The following is a 20,332-nucleotide window of genomic DNA, read 5'->3' on the forward strand; positions in this document are numbered from 1 at the left end:
TGCTGTTTATAAGATCGATAAGTCGTATTATTTTTGTTAACCTCCGACAAATAATAGGTTATGGCCTCAAGGATTCACCTTTCCTAACACGTTCCACTCGGTCATACCCAGAACCAACCCGTTTCCCGTTTAATAATATTCATAACCGGAACCATACATGTATCGAAATATCCGTTCCCGTAATCAGTTGTTGTAATCCAAGTTCATGGGTTCACGGTTCTAACCCATAACCTACACACTTCTAGTACTCAGTGTAATCTAAGCAGTGGCGAAGCTTAGACTAAGACACCGGGGGGGACTCAAAATGTATACAAAAATTCGGACGAAAAGGGGTTGATTTACACCACTACACGAAAAAACCGGGGGGGGGGGGGGGGTGGAGGGGGACGCCATTGAATCTAAGAGTACTTGAGAATTACACACTAAGTACTAGCCATAGACTGGGAGTCCTCAAGTATCACTTACTCGGTCGCCAAGATCACTTTTACTTATCTACACACCACATAACTCGAATCCTCATAATATTTTAACATACGAAACACTTTTTACCACCACCCGATAAAATTCAAAAGGCTAAAAGTCCAATTTTGAAATCAACCCCACTTTGACCAAATTAATCCCCTCAAAATCCCAAAAACACAGCCACCAAAAAACCACCCATTTCTCATGGAACCCCTCACCGGAGTCTCGCCGGAAAACCACATCTCACCGGAGACAATTACAATCGCAAAAAACGACAACGAAGATATAACTTCCGCTGATTTAATCGCATCAAGCCAAGACCTCTTAACCGAAATCTTCCTCCTGTTACCGGTAATCTCACTCATCCGATTCAAAACAATGGTATTCGTTAATCAAAAGCCCCAATTTCACCCTCCTTTGAAACCCATATCTAGACCCACCTGCCGGCCTCTTCTTCGAAGGCTGGGATGCCCGATCCATATACAATTACGTGCCCTTACAAACCCCTAACCCGATTCATATTATTAAACCCCCGTTTACATCCCTCGGGTTCGACTCCGGTGCTATCAAGATTTTACAATCGTGTAATGGGCTGTTGTTATGTGGGAATGATTTCCAGAAGTATTATGTGTATAACCCGACAACGAATCGGTTCACAACGCTTCCGAAGCATTGTAATTACAACCCGGATACGAGTTGTTACATGACGTTGGCGTTTGATCCTGCGAAAGCGTGCGGGTATAAGGTTGTGTGTAATTATATGTATAAGGTTATGAAGATTGAGATTTACTCGTCGGAGGTTGGGAAATGGAGGGTTTTGGATGAGTGTGTGGATGATTTGGTGGATATATTTGATCGGGGCGTGTACGGGCATAATGCGATTCATTGGATGAGTTTTCTGAACCGGCTGGTGTACTTGAAGTTGGACGAAGAGGTGGTGCGTTATATTGATATTGACACGCCGGATACGACGATATACGGGACGATTCTTGATGAGTTTTTGGCGGAGTTGTGTGATGGGATGCTGCTTGTTGTTCGGTGTTGTAGGTTGAGGAGACTGAATGTTTACGAGATAAAGAAGGATTATTCGGAGTGGTGTATTAAGTACCATGTGGATCTTGAGCAGGTTATTAGGGTGTATCCGAACATGGTGACTCGGCTCGGGCTGCATTTTATTGTGCAGTCGCTTGTGATTGGGGAACGGGAAGAGGATTCGTTTGTGGTGCTTGAGCTTCCCGGGAAACTTATACAGTATAATTTTATGGTGAATATTATCTTTCAGCTTTGTGATTTTAGTAAAAAGAGTCATCATCAAGGGGGGTTCTTTCCGAAGACTATTTTCCAGTTGTCTGATTTTACGCCTGAGAATCGTCGGTTTATTAATGGAAGCTGTTTTCATTTCATTCCGTCACTGGCTGCGGTTTGAGTTGTATGTATATATGGTATCAAAGTTTTGTGTTTTGTTAGGTTATTGGTACTTTGTGCTTGCAAGTCGCAAACGTACGCTATCTTCGAAACGATGGAAAACCGAAGTGTAAGTCTATTTCTGTGATCTATTTAACCGAAAGATTAGTTAGTGGTTAGGAGTTAGGACCCCCAACAACTAATGTACAAGGCTTTCCTTAAAAAGATCTTTAGATTGCTTTACTTTCTCTTCTCTGTCTTGGTTTGTAGTCATGCACTAAATGACATGTGTTTGTGGCTTGCGTAGTTACTTACCGGAGGGCGTTTACTCGCATTTGGGTCTCGTTATTTATGATATTGCTAGTGGCACTAAGTTTTTCAATCTACATTGATTGATTCTCAAGGTGGCTTGCTAACCAAGCCACCCACTTGAGAAGCTGGTCGCTAGAAAGAAGTGACGAGGTTGTTACTCAATACGATCATCTACTTTGGTATTTAAGCGCATTGTAAGGGTCAGGATCAACGGGCTCATTACTCAATACGGTTGTTACTAGGTGCTGGCGCAGGCATTACTAGGCTTTGAAACAACCATGCCTATCTTGATAAGCAGTTTTTGAAACCGATACACTTAAATTGTTTACACATTACACAAGACAATTGTTAAGAAGTAAATAAATAATATTGAGTTTGTTAGGTGGCTAAATCAATTAAGTTTTTACTAGTTAATCTTCTACTCAGTATATTGTAACTAGTTGAAAAATACAGCACATTTTCACAATACATATTTTTCTTCAAAATACAGCACATTTCACTAGTTAATCTTCTACTTAAAAAGTAAATCATATTGAGTTCGTTAGGCGATCACCGCTAGAACCCGGGCAAAGATCCAACCAGTCTTCGACAACTCATGGACAGCCGAAGGAACCCGCTGACATCCTTTTCCAGCGCAGGTACCCTAAAGAACCCACCCAACTCATCTCTCTCCCGTGCAGACACAAACGCATCTCTCTCCCTTGCTCTCTCTCCTCTTCTTTTGTTGGCAACTATAATCCAAGCTGGCTACCCCACTGTGAACCCCCTGCTTTCGGCAGCGCCGTTCGACAAAATCTACCCCAAAGGGGGTACCTGAGTAGGCCCAGTTCGTCTTTGGCGGTCTTTTAACATAAAAAACACAAAAAGGAGTTAGGATCCACAATATTCTGCCAATCACATACATCACACATTTTTTTTAGTAAAACCATAACGGGATTGCTAAACGGCCCGTTAATTAAAACTCACTGTTTACGTGGTAATGACGAGGCATGACGTAATGTACTTTCTAGTTAACCACATCGCATAGCCTTATGAATTATGAACCACCTACACATGCATGATTTGAAACCTCCACCTTATAGCATTTATTTTTAAGTTATAAAAATTTACAAAAGGATTTTGGTTATTAAAAATAAGCATAAAAAGACAGTGATAATGTGAAAACGTAAGCATCAGTAAGGATGCTTGCTTGTAAGATTAATAAGAAAATAAGTGTTTTTAATTTATTTATTGAAATATACCATGACTATTAACTAGACGTGTTTGTCAACGGTTTTTAGATAATATCAACAAATAAGGAAAATCAAAGACACACATAGACAGAGCCAATGAGCCATGTTTTATTTTATTTTTTTTCTTATAAATATTAAAAAATATTGGTTATGGGTAGAACAGCTCTAGCATTCATTTTACAAGTTGTAAAATTTATAAAAAAAAGTTTGATTATTAATTAAAAGTAAGTAAAAAAAGACTGTGATAACGTGAAATCATAAGTATTTATAAAGATGTTGTACATCAATAAGAAAATAAGTAATTTTAATGTATTTATAAATGGTTTTAGATAATACCAACAAATAAGGAAAATAAAAAAATAACATAGCTTGTTAACGGTGAGTTAATTAAAACTCATTGTTTATGTGGCATTGACGAAACATGACGTTATATACTTTCTAGTTCCTCCACCTCATAAATATTGTGGGCGCATCTTACTGGCAGGATGTTCCTTTACTCATAAATTATAGTGGACACAATATTTATTTTTTAAGTTACAAAAATTTATAAAAGGATTTTGATTATTAAAAATAAACATAAAAAACGATGATAATATGAAAACGTAAGCATCAGCAAGGATGCTTGTAGGATTAATGAGAAAATAAGTGTTTTCAATGTATTTATTGAAATATATCGTGACTGCTGACTAGACGTGTTTGTCAATAGTTTTAGATAATAGCAACAAATAAGGACAAGAGAAAATTACTGTTTGAATCCCTATAGTTTTAAGACGGAGGCACAATGAGTCCTCAAAAAAAATTTTGAACTGGTTGAGTCCCCGTGGTTTCAGAAACGAACCATTTGAGTCCTTGCCCTTACTTAACTTTCAGGGTAAAACTTTCATTTTACTAAAACCAGAGGGACTCAAATTGTTCGTTTCTGAAACCACAGGGACTCAAATTGTTCGTTTCTGAAATCACGGGGACTCAACCAGTTCAAAATTTTTTTCAAGGACTCATTGTGTCTTAGCCCTAAAAACACAGGAACACAAAAAGTAATTTTCTCTAAGGACAATCAAAGACACAGAGGTAGAGCCAACTAGCCATGTTTTATTTGCTTATAACTATTAAAAAATATTGGTTATTGGTAGAAAAGCTATGGCATTCATTTTTCAAGTTGTAAAATTATAAAAAAAAGTTTGATTATTAATTAAAAGTAACTAAAAAAAGAAAACGTTAATGTGAAATTAAAACTATTGGTAAGGATGCTTGCAAGAGTAATAAGAAAATAAATATTTTTAATGTATTTAGACTGAAATATCCTGCACTTATAAATGGTTTTAGATAATACCAACAAATTAAATCAGGAAAACCAAAGACACATAGAGATAGAGCCAACGAGCCATGTTTTAAATTTAAATATATGATTATAAATACTACTAAAATAAGATTGGCTATTGGTAAAACAGTTATAGCGTGTGGTGAGAATCGAAAGCAAATTTCAAAAAGGCGAATACATGGAGACTACCATTTCGGGTCGACTCCGTCCTTCACCTAATCGGACTCTTCTTCATTCCAAATCATCAGGTAGTATTATTATTATTATTAATTCATCGATCAAGTTTCCTCCGATCTAATTGTCATTAGGTTTTGTGATTAGAATAATTAGGCTTTTTTTGTTTAAAATGCTAATTTATTAATGAAATTGGCAAATTAGGGTTTGTAGGCTTGTAATTGGGGTTAATTAGTCAAAATAAACACAAGGTACTGATGGATTTAATCATAGATGGTACTATAGTTTGCTTTGGAATAAACAGCTAGCGAAATCGTATCCGATGCTGTAAGAATACTAGTAAATTGGGAAATTTGTGGCATTTGGTTGAGGTTTCATGTAGGGCTGTTCATGAGCCTAGCCAAACCGAGCGAAGCCTTGCTCGTTGCTTGGCTCATTTACAACCTAACCGAATTGAAGGACTGAAATTCGAACCGAGCGAAAAATGAAACGAGCCAAAATCGAATCGAGCATTTTTTGATCGAACATCGAGCGATTTCGAGCATTTTTTTTATTTCTTTTTCACTTTAAAAATTTCAATAAGAAAGAAGTTTGAAGGCTACAAATAATATATTTTGTAAACAAATTAGTAGTTTTTAGACAAACGTATAATAGGTTGTAAATTTTTAGGAGAAAGAAGTTTGAATATAATGAATATGTAAAAAGACTTTTAGTATTCTGAAAACTTGAATTGAACTAATAAAACTTAAAATTGACGGAATAGGAATAATTTAAAAGGGTTTAAAAAGTTGTATACTTATATTTTATGTGTGTTGTCTATATATTTATATACTTGTTCATATATAATTATATATAAAATAAATTAAAAATATTCGAGCCGAACCGAACCAAGCAGACCTTTGCTCGTTGCTTGGCTCGTTTACAAACCGAACTGAGCAGAGCAGCTCGCTTACAATCGAGCCAAAAAACGAGCGAGCATTTTCCAAGCAGTTTCCGAGCGAATGGCGAGCGAGTTTGAGCGGCGAGCGGTTTGGACGGCCCTAGTTTCATGTTTTTTTGAAAGAAAAGGAAGCATCAGTTACTTGTGATTGTGTTTTATCATTTACTAACGATTTTTTATGCTAAACTGTAAATTAGACCTGTGTGCGGTTTTTTAGGGCCTAAAGGCGTGCTTCTGTAACATTACAGCCATCTTTATTTGTGGATTTATTTTTTTTCTGCATACACGTAATGAGTACATATGCATGTATGGAGGCGTATTCTTCTATAGGACAGCGATAGATGTAAGTGTGTCTAGCTTATGTAAGAGTGATGGAAGACGGGACTTGTACACACCATCTAGTCATCGACCGCTCATAGTTTTTTGTTGACTTTATGACTCACTCCAAGCTAACAATGTCATCTCCGACGTTTTGGTTGGGGTTTTTTACTCTTGTTATCAACCTCTATATCTTGCCGATTCGGACCTTGGAGATCGTCAAAACAAATAATTCTTATCAAGTGAAAAGTCAACATGTTGGATTAATCACTTAATGTTGACAATAGGTTGGTATCAACTAGTGCTACTAATGCTTCTTTTGTACAAAATGGGACGCCGAAAAAGTAACAACACCGTAGTAACAATGACAATTTGTCATGAGGAAACTAACAAGCTAATATTGTAACCTGTCATGTATCAACTATCAAGCAAGGTGGAAGCATTAGAAAGCTAGATATGCCCTAGCAAATGTGTTCGAGAAACTTCATTATTGTATAATTTTAGTCGATTCTAGTAACCAATATATTAAGTTATGTCAAAGTAACCAACACATTAGCATTAGATGAATTAAATGATATAACTGACATATAAATTCAGTCCAAATAACTAATATTCTAGATTTAATCCTCATGCATCAAAAGTTGCTTTCAAATAAAAATGAATGCGTTAAAAATCTCGATTGATGATTTGCTGATTTTTGTTGACCCGTTTCTTCACACTTTTTTTGGCATTCTCATACAAGTCAACTGCTTAATTTATAATTCCTCGTAAACAGCGGTATAATTCCTCAATAATCATGTTTATCTTGTAAGTTGATTCTGCCTACGCACTTTAGCAAATTGCTTCTTAGTAGTCAACTGCTTGATTCTGCCTACGCACTTTAGCAAATTGTTATTTTGTGTCATTATGTGTCTTATTACAGGGGATAAATACTCGCTTCATAAACAAAGCACAAAATGGATCACTGTTATGACTATGGCACCCCCAAGGCTGGAAAAGGGCGGTGGGGTGATGGATAAACCTGTTATAGAGTAAACAACACCTGGCCGGGAGTCAGAGTTCGATTTGAAGTAATCGTTTACAAGCAAACAAACTTTAATCGTGTTAAAGAAACAGAGTTTAATAATTTTTTTTTGTTTCAGGAAATCAAGGAAAATGGCTCCACCTTACCGTGTGATGTTGCACAACGACAACTTTAACAAAAGAGAGTATGTTGTGCAAGTGCTAATGAAGGTTATACCTGGTATGACTGTTGACAATGCGGTTAATATTATGCAAGAGGCGCACGTCAACGATTTATCTGTGGTGATTGTTTGTGGACAGCCAGATGCTGAAGAGCATTGCACGCAGCTCAGAGGCAATGGCCTTTTAAGTTCAATCGAGCCCGACAATGGAGATTGTTAGCTCAACTGCATGGGTGGTCCCGAGTAACTATGATGGGCTGTCTTTTGTAAGTACTAGGATTATGGTAATGTTTCAATAATTAAAGGTACAATATATGATGAATGATGATATACGCGATTACCGAATGTTGGCAGTGTTGGTCAGCCTCCAAAAGATGTATAGAATACTTTGTTGTGTTCATGGTGTGTTTTCGGTGGACCAGTAAATATATATACCAAGTTTCAACACTTTGCTTTGATTTCAAAAGTGTGAAGAATCTAAATCATTTAGTTTTGTCATCTAAGGTGTGTTTCGCTAATGACACATGATTTCCCCTAACAAGATACATTGCTTGATGGAATGCCCACGACCGAACCTTGCTTTGACTTGGTTGGTCTTTCATGCATGCTCTAGATTGAAGATGCCCGGGATCTCACCCAAATAGACTAAAAACCAGAAAACAATTCGATGCTTACAAATAGTGACGGATTTAATTGAAAAATTCAGGGCGTCTCAAATGAACCTTGGTCCTCAACTAAAAAATATAATTCAACAAAAAAGATGCAATCAAATCTAAATTTTAGAATTCTGATACCATGTAAACATACTTGGTAACAAGATTCAAAACACAAATAAAAAGCTAAAGTATTTTAGGCCTTTTAAAAAAACAATCAAATCTTCAATAAATATCTCTTTAACTACTTACAATGGTTCAAAAGCATAACCTCAAAGGGAAGAGATAAACAAACATCACTGACACAACATCAAGGCTTTATTAACGTGTTATGCGCGCCATATAACAGAGTAAAAAATATCATATAAACAAGCAAATTATACAGCCATATGACTAATAATGTTTTCACTGAGCAAATCAACGGATCGTACATCATTTTCGTGATCAACTATGGTATCTAGAGTTGAATTGACATCAAATGTACCATACAATTTGCATGACATGACAGAAACGCTAACTCAAGAGAACCCTAACCCCACGTCAGGGATGAGCGTTTTTGATATCAGTACCTAGGGATGAGATGGGTACCGTACCTGTACCGAAAATTCCGGTCCCGAAAATTGCAAATTTTTGGTACCGGTACCGAAATCTTTGGTTCACCGCGACGGTAGGGTTGTTCAAAAAGCTCGAGGCTCGAAGCTCGGCTCGTGGCTCTCTCGATAAAAGCTCAAATAAAACTAGCTATAAAAAGTTGATTTGAAATATCCTGAGCTGATTTGGATCATTTTTGTAACTGAGCCAAAATTGTCCATGGCTCAGCTCGTTGGCTCGATCTTAAGCTCGTTTAACTTCAAAATCAAGCGAGAGCCTAGCTAAGTTGCCTCGTTTAATTTTGAGCCCGAGCTCGAAACCACCCTGGCTCGACTCGGGCTCGGCTCGTGAACAGCCCTACACGACGGTACCGGTATTGAAGGAAAAATTCGGGAAATACCAGTACCGGTACCGATATCGAAACTCAAAACTTTGGTACCGATTTCGATATCGGTACTGAATTTACTCATCCCTACAGGTTAATTAACTTTTGATTTTTCCGTTCTCGTACCAGTATGGTATTTCTCGAATTTTGCCCGAAATATTGGTACCTTACCGATACAAAACTGGTATTGATATTCCCCGAATTTTACACGAAATACCGGTACCGAACCGCTAGCAAATTTGAATAGGTCAGCATCCCACGTGTAAGATATCTACTGGCTACAAACAAAACCTCCGTGTTGCCATGGATAACAGATAAGCGCCTCACTCACATTATTTTCAACCTCTCTCTTTTCTTCCTGTCTCCCCCAATTTCTTCTCACTCCATTCTCCAATTCACAATGGCTTCTTATCTCAATTTATAAACTAATAATAATAATCTCATATTAATATTATCAATCAACTGCATTTAATCATCATGACTACTGTTGCTTCACTCTCGTTCCGTGGCGTCACTCAACCACCGTCCAAAATCTCTCGTCCTCTTATTTCCGATTATTATGCCGTTAGGGTTCGTACCAACTTGTCTTTTAGTTCAATAAGCTTCCGTACTTCTACTTCAAGTTCCAGATTCGTTGTGCAGTGTATGTCTACTGTAACAGGCAAGTGTTCCGTGATTACTTTGATATATTGGTTTGTTTATGCTGTGGCAATGTATGAGATTTGAATCCAGTACAACTGCAATGCAATTTTAGATTATTATTATTATTATTATTATTATTATTATTATTATTATTATATGATATGATATACCAATGCATTAATTAGGGTTTCTACGGGTCGGTTTGCTTCGCTTTTTGAGTTTTTGAAACCGTTCAGCTTTGGTTTTTCGGTTTTGGGCTAAGACCGAAATTTTTGGTTTTTGAAAACCGTTCAGTTTTGGGCTCAAACCGAACCAAAAACAGAAATTTCGGTTTTGACAGCTGTTCAGTTTTGATTTTTTCGGTTTGCTTTTTTTTGGTTAAAACAGAACTTAAAACAGAAAATTCGAATTTTTAGTTTTTGATAACCGATGAGTTGTGGTTTTTTTGGTTTGGTTTATTCGGGTTTGGGCTAAAAGCGAACAAAAAAGTAAAAATTCGAAATTTCGGTATTCGAGTTTTTAAAAACCTTCATGTTTTGTTTTCTTTTTGGTTTACGGTTTAGGTTAGGTTTTGGTTTTTCCATTTGAGCTTGAAATTTTTGGGCGAAGAAAAAAATTGCCCAAAATATTGAATGTGGACCTAAATATTTTAATTAATAATGGATTTATTATTATACATTTGGACTAGAAATACTTGGGCTACACTATTCTCTAAATTCTTATTGATTACTTAAAAAAAATGAAAATTTATAGATTCTGTTCGATTCAGTTTATTTGGTTTTCATTACATGCAAAACCAAAACCAAACCAAAAGTTCAGTTTTTACAAAAACATAAACTACACCTTTAATAGAAACAATCAGTATAATTACAAGGGAAACCTAATCAAGTCATATCTTCTAACTATGATAATGGTGTAGTCATATAACTATAAGCCCTAAGTCCATAACTAATATACTCTCTAATATTTTATTGTCATGTGGGTTTTGTTCAGAACCACCACCAGTTTCAGAGACAAAGTTGAAATTCTTGAATGCTTACAAACGGCCGATTCCGAGCATCTACAACACGGTGCTGCAGGAACTGATAGTACAGCAGCATCTAATGAGATACAAGAAGACCTACTGTTACGATGCAGTATTTGCCTTAGGCTTTGTTACTGTTTATGATCAGCTTATGGAAGGGTACCCTAGCGATGATGATCGAGAAGCCATCTTTCAAGTATATATTAAGGCACTAAACGAGGATCCACAACAGTACAGGTATCTTTCAGTTTGCAAGTGATATAAATGATTTACAAGTTGAATGATTAACATGTTCTGTAAACTGCAGGGCGGATGCACAGAAGCTGGAAGCGTGGGCTCGTGCTCAGAATGCCGGTTCGTTGGTTGATTTTGCGTCTAAATCCGGGGAATGCGAGGAGATTTTGAAGGATATTGCAGAGAGAGCAGGGGGAAGTGGAAGTTTCAGTTACAGTAGGTTCTTTGCTGTCGGTTTGTTTCGTCTTTTAGAGCTGGCAAATGCAACCGAACCCACTATTTTGGAGAAGGTAATATACATCTTAGTTATAATAATAATAATAATAATAATAATAATAATAATAATAATAATAATAATAATAATTATTATTATTATTATTATTATTATTATTATTATTATATGTCCTGTTTTCCATTAAAAGTTGATTTCATAGGATGGCATTAGCATCAAATACAAACAACTCTTAACGTGAGAAACGTACAAATAACTAGAGTAATTATGCTAATACTATAGTAATTATTATTACGCTACAGTTTTTGAACTAGAGTAATTATTATTACGCTACTTTATTTGTTCTAGTGTAATGATCATCACACAAACAAACTGAACTAGAGTAATTATTATTACTCTAGCTCAAAAAGCGTAATAATAATTACTCTAGTTTAATTTAAGCACAACCACTCTAGCTCAAAACTGATGTTTTCAAGTTCCCTTACCGTGTGTATGTATGCACAAATAAATGTTCTTGATGTGTCCCGGTTATCTTCCTCATTAGAAAGAAATGTCTAATGGATTTTTGTTATGAAATAATCATACAAAAAATACCATGTTTATTACTTGCTTTTGCGATTCCAGCTTTGTGCAGCACTCAACATCAACAAAAAGAGTGTCGATCGGGACCTTGATGTTTATCGCAATCTGCTTTCAAAGCTTGTTCAAGCCAAAGAACTATTGAAAGAATATGTCGAAAGGTACTTGATAAACTTTTAAAAACCATGAAAACGTTTATTTTGTCGAGTCATGTGTTCTGTTTTCTTGCTTTCAGGGAGAAAAAGAAGCGAGAAGAAAGAAGCGAACCGCAAAAGGCTAATGAAGCAGTGAAAAACTGCTTAGCGGAAAACCAATACGTCAGCAAGTAGCTAATATTCATAATCTTTTGAAGCTTTGTTCAGTGTAAATTGAGGCAATATATTGTACTTTTTTACTCTTATGTTTCGTTATATATTTTCTTGTGATAAAAGACGGCACGCAATCATCATACAGATTCTAACAAGTATCTACTAGTGTGCATCTTCATTTGTATGCCAATTATGTAATGATTGCTCACCCTCTTACTTGAATTTATTTAGTCATCTTTTGATGGAATATTTTGTTTTACATTTTAGTGATTCTATTTTCTGAGGTCTTACAGGTGGCATCCTTCGTGTCATTTCCACACACCTTCGTGTCATTTCCATACAAGCGCTTGGTAAGCTTGTTCTTACCATTAAACATATTTTGTAATATTATGCGTGTCTCTCGTGAAAGAGCAGTTTTAGTAGTAGTAGTAGTTGTGTTGCTGGAGATGAACTTGACTGAAATATCATGCGAAAACGTAGGAGGATTGCCATCTTAACAGAAAACGGAGTTCATTTCAGACAAAATACTTTTGAGTATTTGTATTTCATTCAGCTTAAAATTTGATGGTTCTTAGCTGTTTTAGTTTCTAAATCTCACTACTAAGGTAGCACCGGCCAATTACCTGACGGACATGTCCCCCGTCGGTACATTTGAAAGCCCGAAAAAAACTTTAAAACATTTTTTTACAAATAACGCAATATTTAAAATGTTCTTGGTTTGGTGAGGACAGGTTATCCCTCGATAATCCATTGGTAATAGTTGATTAGATTTCCGATAACATTCTCACTAATTTTTTTCAAACGATTTTTGTTGTGGGCCCATATCTCCATTCGTGAATCGTCGATAATCAAATTATGTTACCATCGGGCTCTTTAGACTTGTCTAAGAGCATTCTCAATCCGTTCCCTAAAATTACGTGAGAGGGATTTGCAAATTATATGGTATGGTTATGAGTGGTTGTGAGTAGAGAAGAGAGAAAATTTATATGAGAAAGTTAAATTTGAGGTTTTACTGTAGATACTGTATAATTTTTTAATATTTTCATAAAGTAGTTGTAAGTGAAAGAGAGAGAAAATATGATGATAAAGGTATAAAAATTATTATTTAATTAAACAGGAGAGAGAAAATACAGTGTTTTTTTAGTGTAATTATATGATATATATGGATATAGAGTAGGGAACTGGGTGGAAATGCTCTAAGTGATCATTATCGATATTCCAATTTCTAAAAATGGCACCAATTAAGCATTGACATGTCACTATGTCTAAACACTAATTTAATATGGAGAGATGATTGTTAGCATTTTGTTAGAATTGGTGAATTTAAATACTTCATGTTAGTCCCATTTTGTTTTAGTCTTTTGTATTGTAATTATATGTATTGGGCTTTATTTGTTAGTCTTGAATGTATAGGCCCAAGGGAAATAATGTAACAAGCCAATGGGGTATTTGATGTGACATGTTTCTCATGCATGCTTCTCTATAAATAGAGAAGCATGCCATGAGAGAAAGGTTGTTGTTCATTAATAGAAAACCTTTTGTTAACTCTATCTTTCTTTCTCTCGTCTCTCTCTTTCTCTCTACCCGAAAATAACCTCTCAAGATCCGAGACCGCTTAGGTGGCTTAGTGTGATTTCCGCTAGCACTAAGCTCGGTTGATCCAAGATTATTGTTAGATCTACTCGCGACGGGACCTACAATTGTTATCAGAGCTTCGGCTCACTAGTTGAGGGTTTTGGATCACAACCTTAGGTTTTGATATTGAGAAGAAGAAATCAAGTGTTCTTGTAAAGAAAATTCACAAAAATATAAAAAGATTCAGTCAAAAACTTCATAAAATGTCTTAGATTGTGTTCTTGGTGAAGAACAACAAGTGTACTAGCCTTAGATTCAAAGGTTTTGGGTTTAAAAGTATTAAAGTTGGTGTTTACGGGTTTGAAAAGTGTTGAATTTAACAAGTCAAAAATTTCGCTTCTCATGGCATGAAAATCAGTGTACCAACCTTTGACCTTGTACTGACAAGTTAGGTGGAACAGATCCCAAGAAAGATTTCTTCTAGAAAACTGAACTTTTTCGCACAAGAAAGTTTTTCGCTTTGCATAATTTTTCGCATCGCTTGGGGTTTCGCTTCGCCTACTTTTTCGCTTCGCTTGGTGTTTCGCTTCGCTCAGAATTTCGTTTCGCTTACTTTTTCGCTTCGCATCACTGTTCATCCAACGTTTTCGCTTCGCTTTACTGTTCACAACTTTTTCGCTTTACATAGAGTCTGTTTCGCGCGAAAAAGTTGCCTGTGTTGATTTTTAAGCTGTTTGAAGGTTGTTAAGTGTTTGAGACTGCCAAGACCATGACGAGCACTGATTCTGAGTTGTTAAAATGTTATTTGTTGTTGGAAAACCAAGTGGGAACCCCTCAGAAGCCTCCTAAGTTTATGACCTTAGATGGCAACTTTGCCGACTTCAAATGGAGGTTCATGAACTACATCTCATTGACTGAAACTGACCAAATGAGATGTTTTGAACAAGGTCCTCATATTCCTGTGACTCGCACTGATGCTGGGGAACAACTTAAGACTGTTGACAACTATGATCAAGCAGACAGAGACTTATTAGCACAAGACAAGAAAGCCTATCTCATTTTAACCGTCTGTCTTTCAAATGAGATCACTGAGACTCTTCGTGAACAAACAAGTGCCAAGGGTTTGTGGGAAGCACTTGTTGAGAAGATTGAGGGCAATGCTGAAATTAGGGAAAACAAGAAGGCCCTATTGAAGGAAGAGTTCAATATGTTCAACCATCGTCAAGGTGAAGCTGTGTTGGATTTGGTAAAGAGATTTGAGAAGCTGATGGTTAGTGTGACATTTGAGCCAAAACAAGGTACACTTCAGTACGTATTTACCGATTAAGCAAATAAACGCCTTTTACGTAATAAACGAATGATTAACCGAACGGGTCGGGTTATGACCCAGATATCTCGGGGGGCCATTTATAAGTGATATACGATCTATACAAGCTAAAATATTAGAAATATGGTCTTAGTTTGATAACAAACAAGTTAAACGAAAACATGCTCGTTTAACCACCCACTATAGATTTAAACGCGAAAGATAATTACAAACCAAGCATTGTATCATCCGTTAAGCCGAAAAAGACTTACCAAACACTTATTTGAAATGTTTTAAGTGATCCGTGAAAATATTTTTGATTTTTACAAATATATAATATGTTTTTATAATTTTACTCAAAACTAGCCGAAAAACACTTGTTTTCGCGTTGTTTAACGCACCCGATAAGTTTATCGCACCAAAAACCGAACCCGAACTAAATTTGGACCGGGCTTTTTGTATTTGGGCTTGAGAAATCAGAAACTTGGGCCAAAATGGGCCCATGGACCTCCGATTGCAAACAGCAGTCCCCCCCTTTTATTCTTTCACATTTAAACTAGATCCAAGATATTTTCAGCCTCATTTTCTTGAAAAATCTGGACATAATTGCTGCTCCAGCCAAAAACCTTCAAACCCTAAGGTAAGGGGCTTAAATAAGTAGCTTTTATGCTTGTTTAATACCATAAAAACATGTCTTGGTTACTAAAAATCATTCCTAACCGTGTAAAAATCCTAAAAATGGTCCATAAACATGTTTTGATCATACACATGGTAAGGAACCTGTTTTGATAGTTTTTTTGGCCATAAACACGGATTAAAGGGTTGAAACGACGTTTCTACGGTTCAAAAGTTCGTTTTTGTGCACTAGCCGAAACCCTAACTTAAGGGCTGTTATTTTGATGAAATATTGCTTGGTTTATGATATAGGACTTGTACCTAGCTTTCTTAGAAGCACAAGAACCTGAAAACTTGATTAAAAGGTCGGAAACGAGCCAAACCCGCTAAGGTAATGCTGAAACACTCGCTTACGGGCTATTTAGGTTAAGGTTGTGATGTGCATATTTTTAGGACTTGAAATTTTTCAGGGACATCAGGGACCATGTCAATGAGTCCCTGTTCAAATTTGGTAATTTTTCGACCATCCGAGAATATTTGGCGAATTTATTACCGAATTGGGACGTTTATTTGGGAAAAATAGCTAAAATACTTCAAAAATTATGAAATTTTTCTGGGAACTCAGATTTGATATATTTTGATCACATATGAATTTTGGGATCATTTTGAGAAGTTTAAAGGTGTTTTGTTTATTTGCGTTCGTGTGAATTTTATAGCCGAATTTGGGCCGAAAAGAATATCGCACGAGCTTTTTACATTCTGGAATTGATACAGATTGATTTGGGACATGAATTTAGAATTCATGAATTTTTGTGGAATTTTTGGAAATTTTTTGGGGTAAACGGACGATTTTCAGGCGAAATATAGCTGATAAAATGAATTTTTATAAATTAATAAATCAGTAAATAAATTCCAGAAATATTTTTATAAAAATCTACATATTTTAATTGATAAGTGGTTAAATTTTCATAATTTAATAATTAACGGTTAATTAATTATGCTAATCTGAATATTAAACAAATTCAGTTTTTATAAAAACCGGTAAATTCGCGACTAGTGAATCTGCGGGAATATCAAAACACCAAGAGTAATCAAAAATCATATTTTTGGACTAATTAAGTAAAAATGAACTTTTCTATGAGAAACCTGGACAATCCGGGTGGATTGTGCACGTTTCTTCTTAAAACAAACTGAATAAACGGAAACGGGCCCCGTGGCTAATCCGGGACCCCAGTATGTGATCATTCTTTATAACTTAATCATTTTATTAACCAATACATTTACCCAAGCTTATTTTCCCATAACTATTTTCTGAACGCCTAAACGAACAACTTGGCTCAGTTGGGAAAACGGGAATCTGAGCCAAGTTCAGTTCTAAGTATTAGACATTGAACAACATCACAACCTAAGCCTATTGCCACTTTCTGGGCGTTCCAGCTACACCCAGATTAGTTATACAGCCCAGCTTAGTATTGAAATTATAATAATATTAAATTATTAATATTATTATAATATTGATTATAGGAACTACTGATAGCGGACCGAACAAACCACGAGCTGAAACAATACCGAATATCTACTAAACCGTGAGTTTCATGACCCCACTTTTAAACTGTTTTTACGATCTTTTGGGGTGAAAAGCATGTTTGATTACATATACATACCTGAAACATGTACTGATGTGAATTATCTAAGTGCTAACACACGAGAGTCCCCACGATCACAGTGATTAACTTCGAGCCGGTGGCTTGTGAATAGTACTATTGGTTTGACAAACCCAAACGGAATCGGCCTGGTTGCCGTGTCACATAGCGCTGTTTGCACATGACCATATTTATACAAACAGGCTATGTAATGTTAGACATAGCTACCGGGGCATGTTGTGGGCGGAAAGGGGCCACAGTGGTTGATTGAGCGTGAGAAATGGAGGCACGCAGCACGAACAGTCCAGGCTTCACTGTAACTTAGCATAATTACATCACATACATCATTTACATACATACATACTTATTTCATGATTACAAGTGCTGAATTGTGAATACTCATTACTGTTTTCTTGAAACTCGTAAAACTCACCAACTCTAGTAGTTGACCTGTTTTAAACTGCTTTTCAGGTGTACCTAAATCGGAATGATTGGGTGATCTGTCACTTGCCTGAAGTGTGTGGTTGATGCTATGTGAATAGAAGCAAAGACGTTAGTAGTAAAAACGTTTAGTTAACGAACTAGTTTTGTTTGTACCACCTAGACTGTAAAACAATGATAGAACGAAGAAATGTAATATAATGTAAATTAGTTTGTAATGTTTCTTTATAAACAATGTGTTGATACCAGAGGTGTCTGTTACATTCCCGTTTTACGCTTCCGCATTGTGCTAGTCAGGGTGTGACAGTTAAAGTCAGAGCTGCCAGTGTCAATATCACCAACTCTGAGTTCAATCACAAGCTGATGAATTCGTTGCCCTACAATTGGAGTACAAACACAATCACAATCAAGAGAACAACCAATCTGAATGCCATGACAAACAACGATTTGATTTCTACTATCAAATCATTTGAAATGGATGAACAAATGGGAATGAATAATCATCTGAGTTCTCTGAATCAAGCTGGGGTGAGTACTGCATCGTCAATGCCAACTGCCTTCATAAGCAAGACTCAACAGAATGTGTATCCTGTGACCACTCCTAAGTACTCCCCAAGTGTGCCTTCACAATCAACAGAATTCATCTCAACCAGCAACCAATCAGTTCCATCCTGTACAAGTTCGTTTCAAAAGGCAGTCGACAGTGCGGTTGCACAAGCTTTGAAGACTCATGGAATCTCTTCATCAAAGCCTCAAACAAGCAAAAGCTCAAGCTACTGTGAAGCTATTCCCATGTTGAATGACTCAAACGTAACATTGGTTCAAGCTTTCTTGTCATGTCATAAAGATTTGATGCAAGGAAATCTGTTGCCGGCACAGTTTGAGATAGGTGATTTAAAAGACATTAATCAAAAGGATCTCGAGAAGGTGGACATCAAGTATCAGATGGCCATGGCTGTGCAAAGAGCCACCAACTTCATGAAGACGTATGGGAAAGACAGCTTCAAAGATTCTGATCGGAAGAGAATTGGTTTTGACAAGGACAAGCTTCGATGCTAAAACTGTGCTGAAATGGGTCACTTTGCTAGGGAGTGCACAAATACTCCTAAACCAGCAAACGATATTCGAGTAACTGAGGTGACCGATGAGGAAAACAGCAAGTCAGCAGGAAAGAAGCATGAAGTGCACAAGCCAAACAGCTCTCCTGCAAGAATAGGAGGTCATCCACACAAGTGCAATCAAAGTTCAACCTCAAGAGCCCTTGTCTCCCAATCGGAGGTCCAAACTGTGGATTGGGATGATCAATTCCAGGAGCTGAACAACCCACTCAATCAAGCTTGCATGGCTTTCATAAATGAAGCTTCTTCATCTTCAGCTGCTAGTTCTGATGCATCACCCCTCGACATATTATTACATATCTTCAAGACGGAGTCTTGAATGAAAATGCAAAACTTCGTCAACTGAATGCTGAATATGTTAAGGCTGACAAGATCTATGTTGAAAAGATCGATGATGTTGCAAATCTTAAACTTAAAATTTTTCAAAAAGAGCATAATGTTATTTATTATAAGAACATAATTAATGATTTAAAAGATGAAATTAAAAAGTTAAAACTTGAAGTTTCTAATAAAAGGGAAAAAGAAAAACAAGTTGAAAGATTTGAAGCATCATCTGAGCAATTAGATGATCTTATTGGAGCCCAGTGAAGTACTAAAGTTAAATCGGGGCTAGGATATGATTATTCAGCGGTGCCTTCACCAATGAATGATAATTACACCTGCCTACCCCACTTTAGCTATAATATTTCTCCTAATGAAGAGATGGCTTATGGGATTGGTAAGGTACCAAAACCAGTGAAATTTGTTCCTGCTGCCTCTCCATCAAAAGCTCAAATTCCATCATCTGATAAGTCTAACGTCAACGTGTCTTGTGTGGTAGGTGATGTAAGTGGTGATTGTGGAAAGGTTAACCAGGGTTGTAAACCAAAAGGAGAGTTAGAACCTCGTTTTGAATCTTGTGTGGGTCTAACAAAAACGATTAACAATCCTGTCTGTAATAAAGTGTGTGAATCAATGTTAGGAAGCTTAATGTCAGGATCAAAAGCTGTGTTTTGTGAAACATCTAGTGATGACTGTTGTATAAATATTAATGTTCTTCTTCTGATTCAGAATGTGAAACTGTTTTTAATGAAACCATTGAAGTCAAGGTTAATGAACAGACTAGTCAGAGTTACTCATCAACTAATCATAATGTTGAGAACTTAGTAAAAGAGAAATCCATATTTGGAAATGAAAACCAAGTACTTCCTGTAAATACGTGCCACCGAAGAAAACCTCATTTTCCCAATATACAAATTTAAACAATAGTGCTCAATATTATGATCAGATTGATAGTGACTATTATTATTTTCAACAGAAACCTAGACATTCAAACTATTTTGCTTCAAAATTTTCAAATGTTCATCACTATAAGACAGATACAAGTTATAGAAATGTTAACCCAACTACATCACCCTATCACACATATTTCAGTGACCAAGATATCTATAAATGCAACCAAAGAAAATGTTGTTTTGTTTGTGGCAATCCGTCTCATCTTGCAAGACATTGCAAAAAATGGCATAAACAACAAAGAGATCTAAATAGTAAGTTTGGTCAGACATTTTCTAAGTTTCCTGCTCAAAATAAGAAAATGCTTCACCAAACCTACACTTCAGCCAGTGAGACGGATTTCAGACCTAAAAGAACCGACAAACCCAAG

General features: G+C 36.3%; 3 pseudogenes across 2 annotated transcripts; all 3 read left to right on the top strand.

Moving 5' to 3' along the window:
- The first annotated feature begins 666 nt into the window (after positions 1-666).
- LOC143539000 (F-box protein At5g07610-like) lies at positions 667-1,892 on the top strand (annotated as a pseudogene).
- A 3,014-nt stretch (positions 1,893-4,906) lies between these two features.
- Positions 4,907-7,757, top strand: LOC143539001 (ATP-dependent Clp protease adapter protein CLPS1, chloroplastic-like; annotated as a pseudogene). Its single transcript, XR_013136355.1, has 3 exons — positions 4,907-4,971; positions 7,081-7,230; positions 7,303-7,757. The product of XR_013136355.1 is annotated as an ATP-dependent Clp protease adapter protein CLPS1, chloroplastic-like (transcript).
- Positions 7,758-9,450: 1,693 nt separating this feature from the next.
- LOC143539003 (protein THYLAKOID FORMATION1, chloroplastic-like) lies at positions 9,451-12,146 on the top strand (annotated as a pseudogene). The gene is made up of 5 exons (XR_013136356.1): positions 9,451-9,640; positions 10,609-10,876; positions 10,947-11,163; positions 11,730-11,845; positions 11,920-12,146. The product of XR_013136356.1 is annotated as a protein THYLAKOID FORMATION1, chloroplastic-like (transcript).
- The last annotated feature ends 8,186 nt before the right edge of the window (positions 12,147-20,332 follow it).

This window comes from Bidens hawaiensis, unplaced genomic scaffold (assembly GCF_021521415.1).
Source record: "Bidens hawaiensis isolate Kalapana, Puna unplaced genomic scaffold, B.hawaiensis_p1.1 tig00011791_1, whole genome shotgun sequence".
Lineage (NCBI taxonomy): Eukaryota > Viridiplantae > Streptophyta > Magnoliopsida > Asterales > Asteraceae > Bidens > Bidens hawaiensis.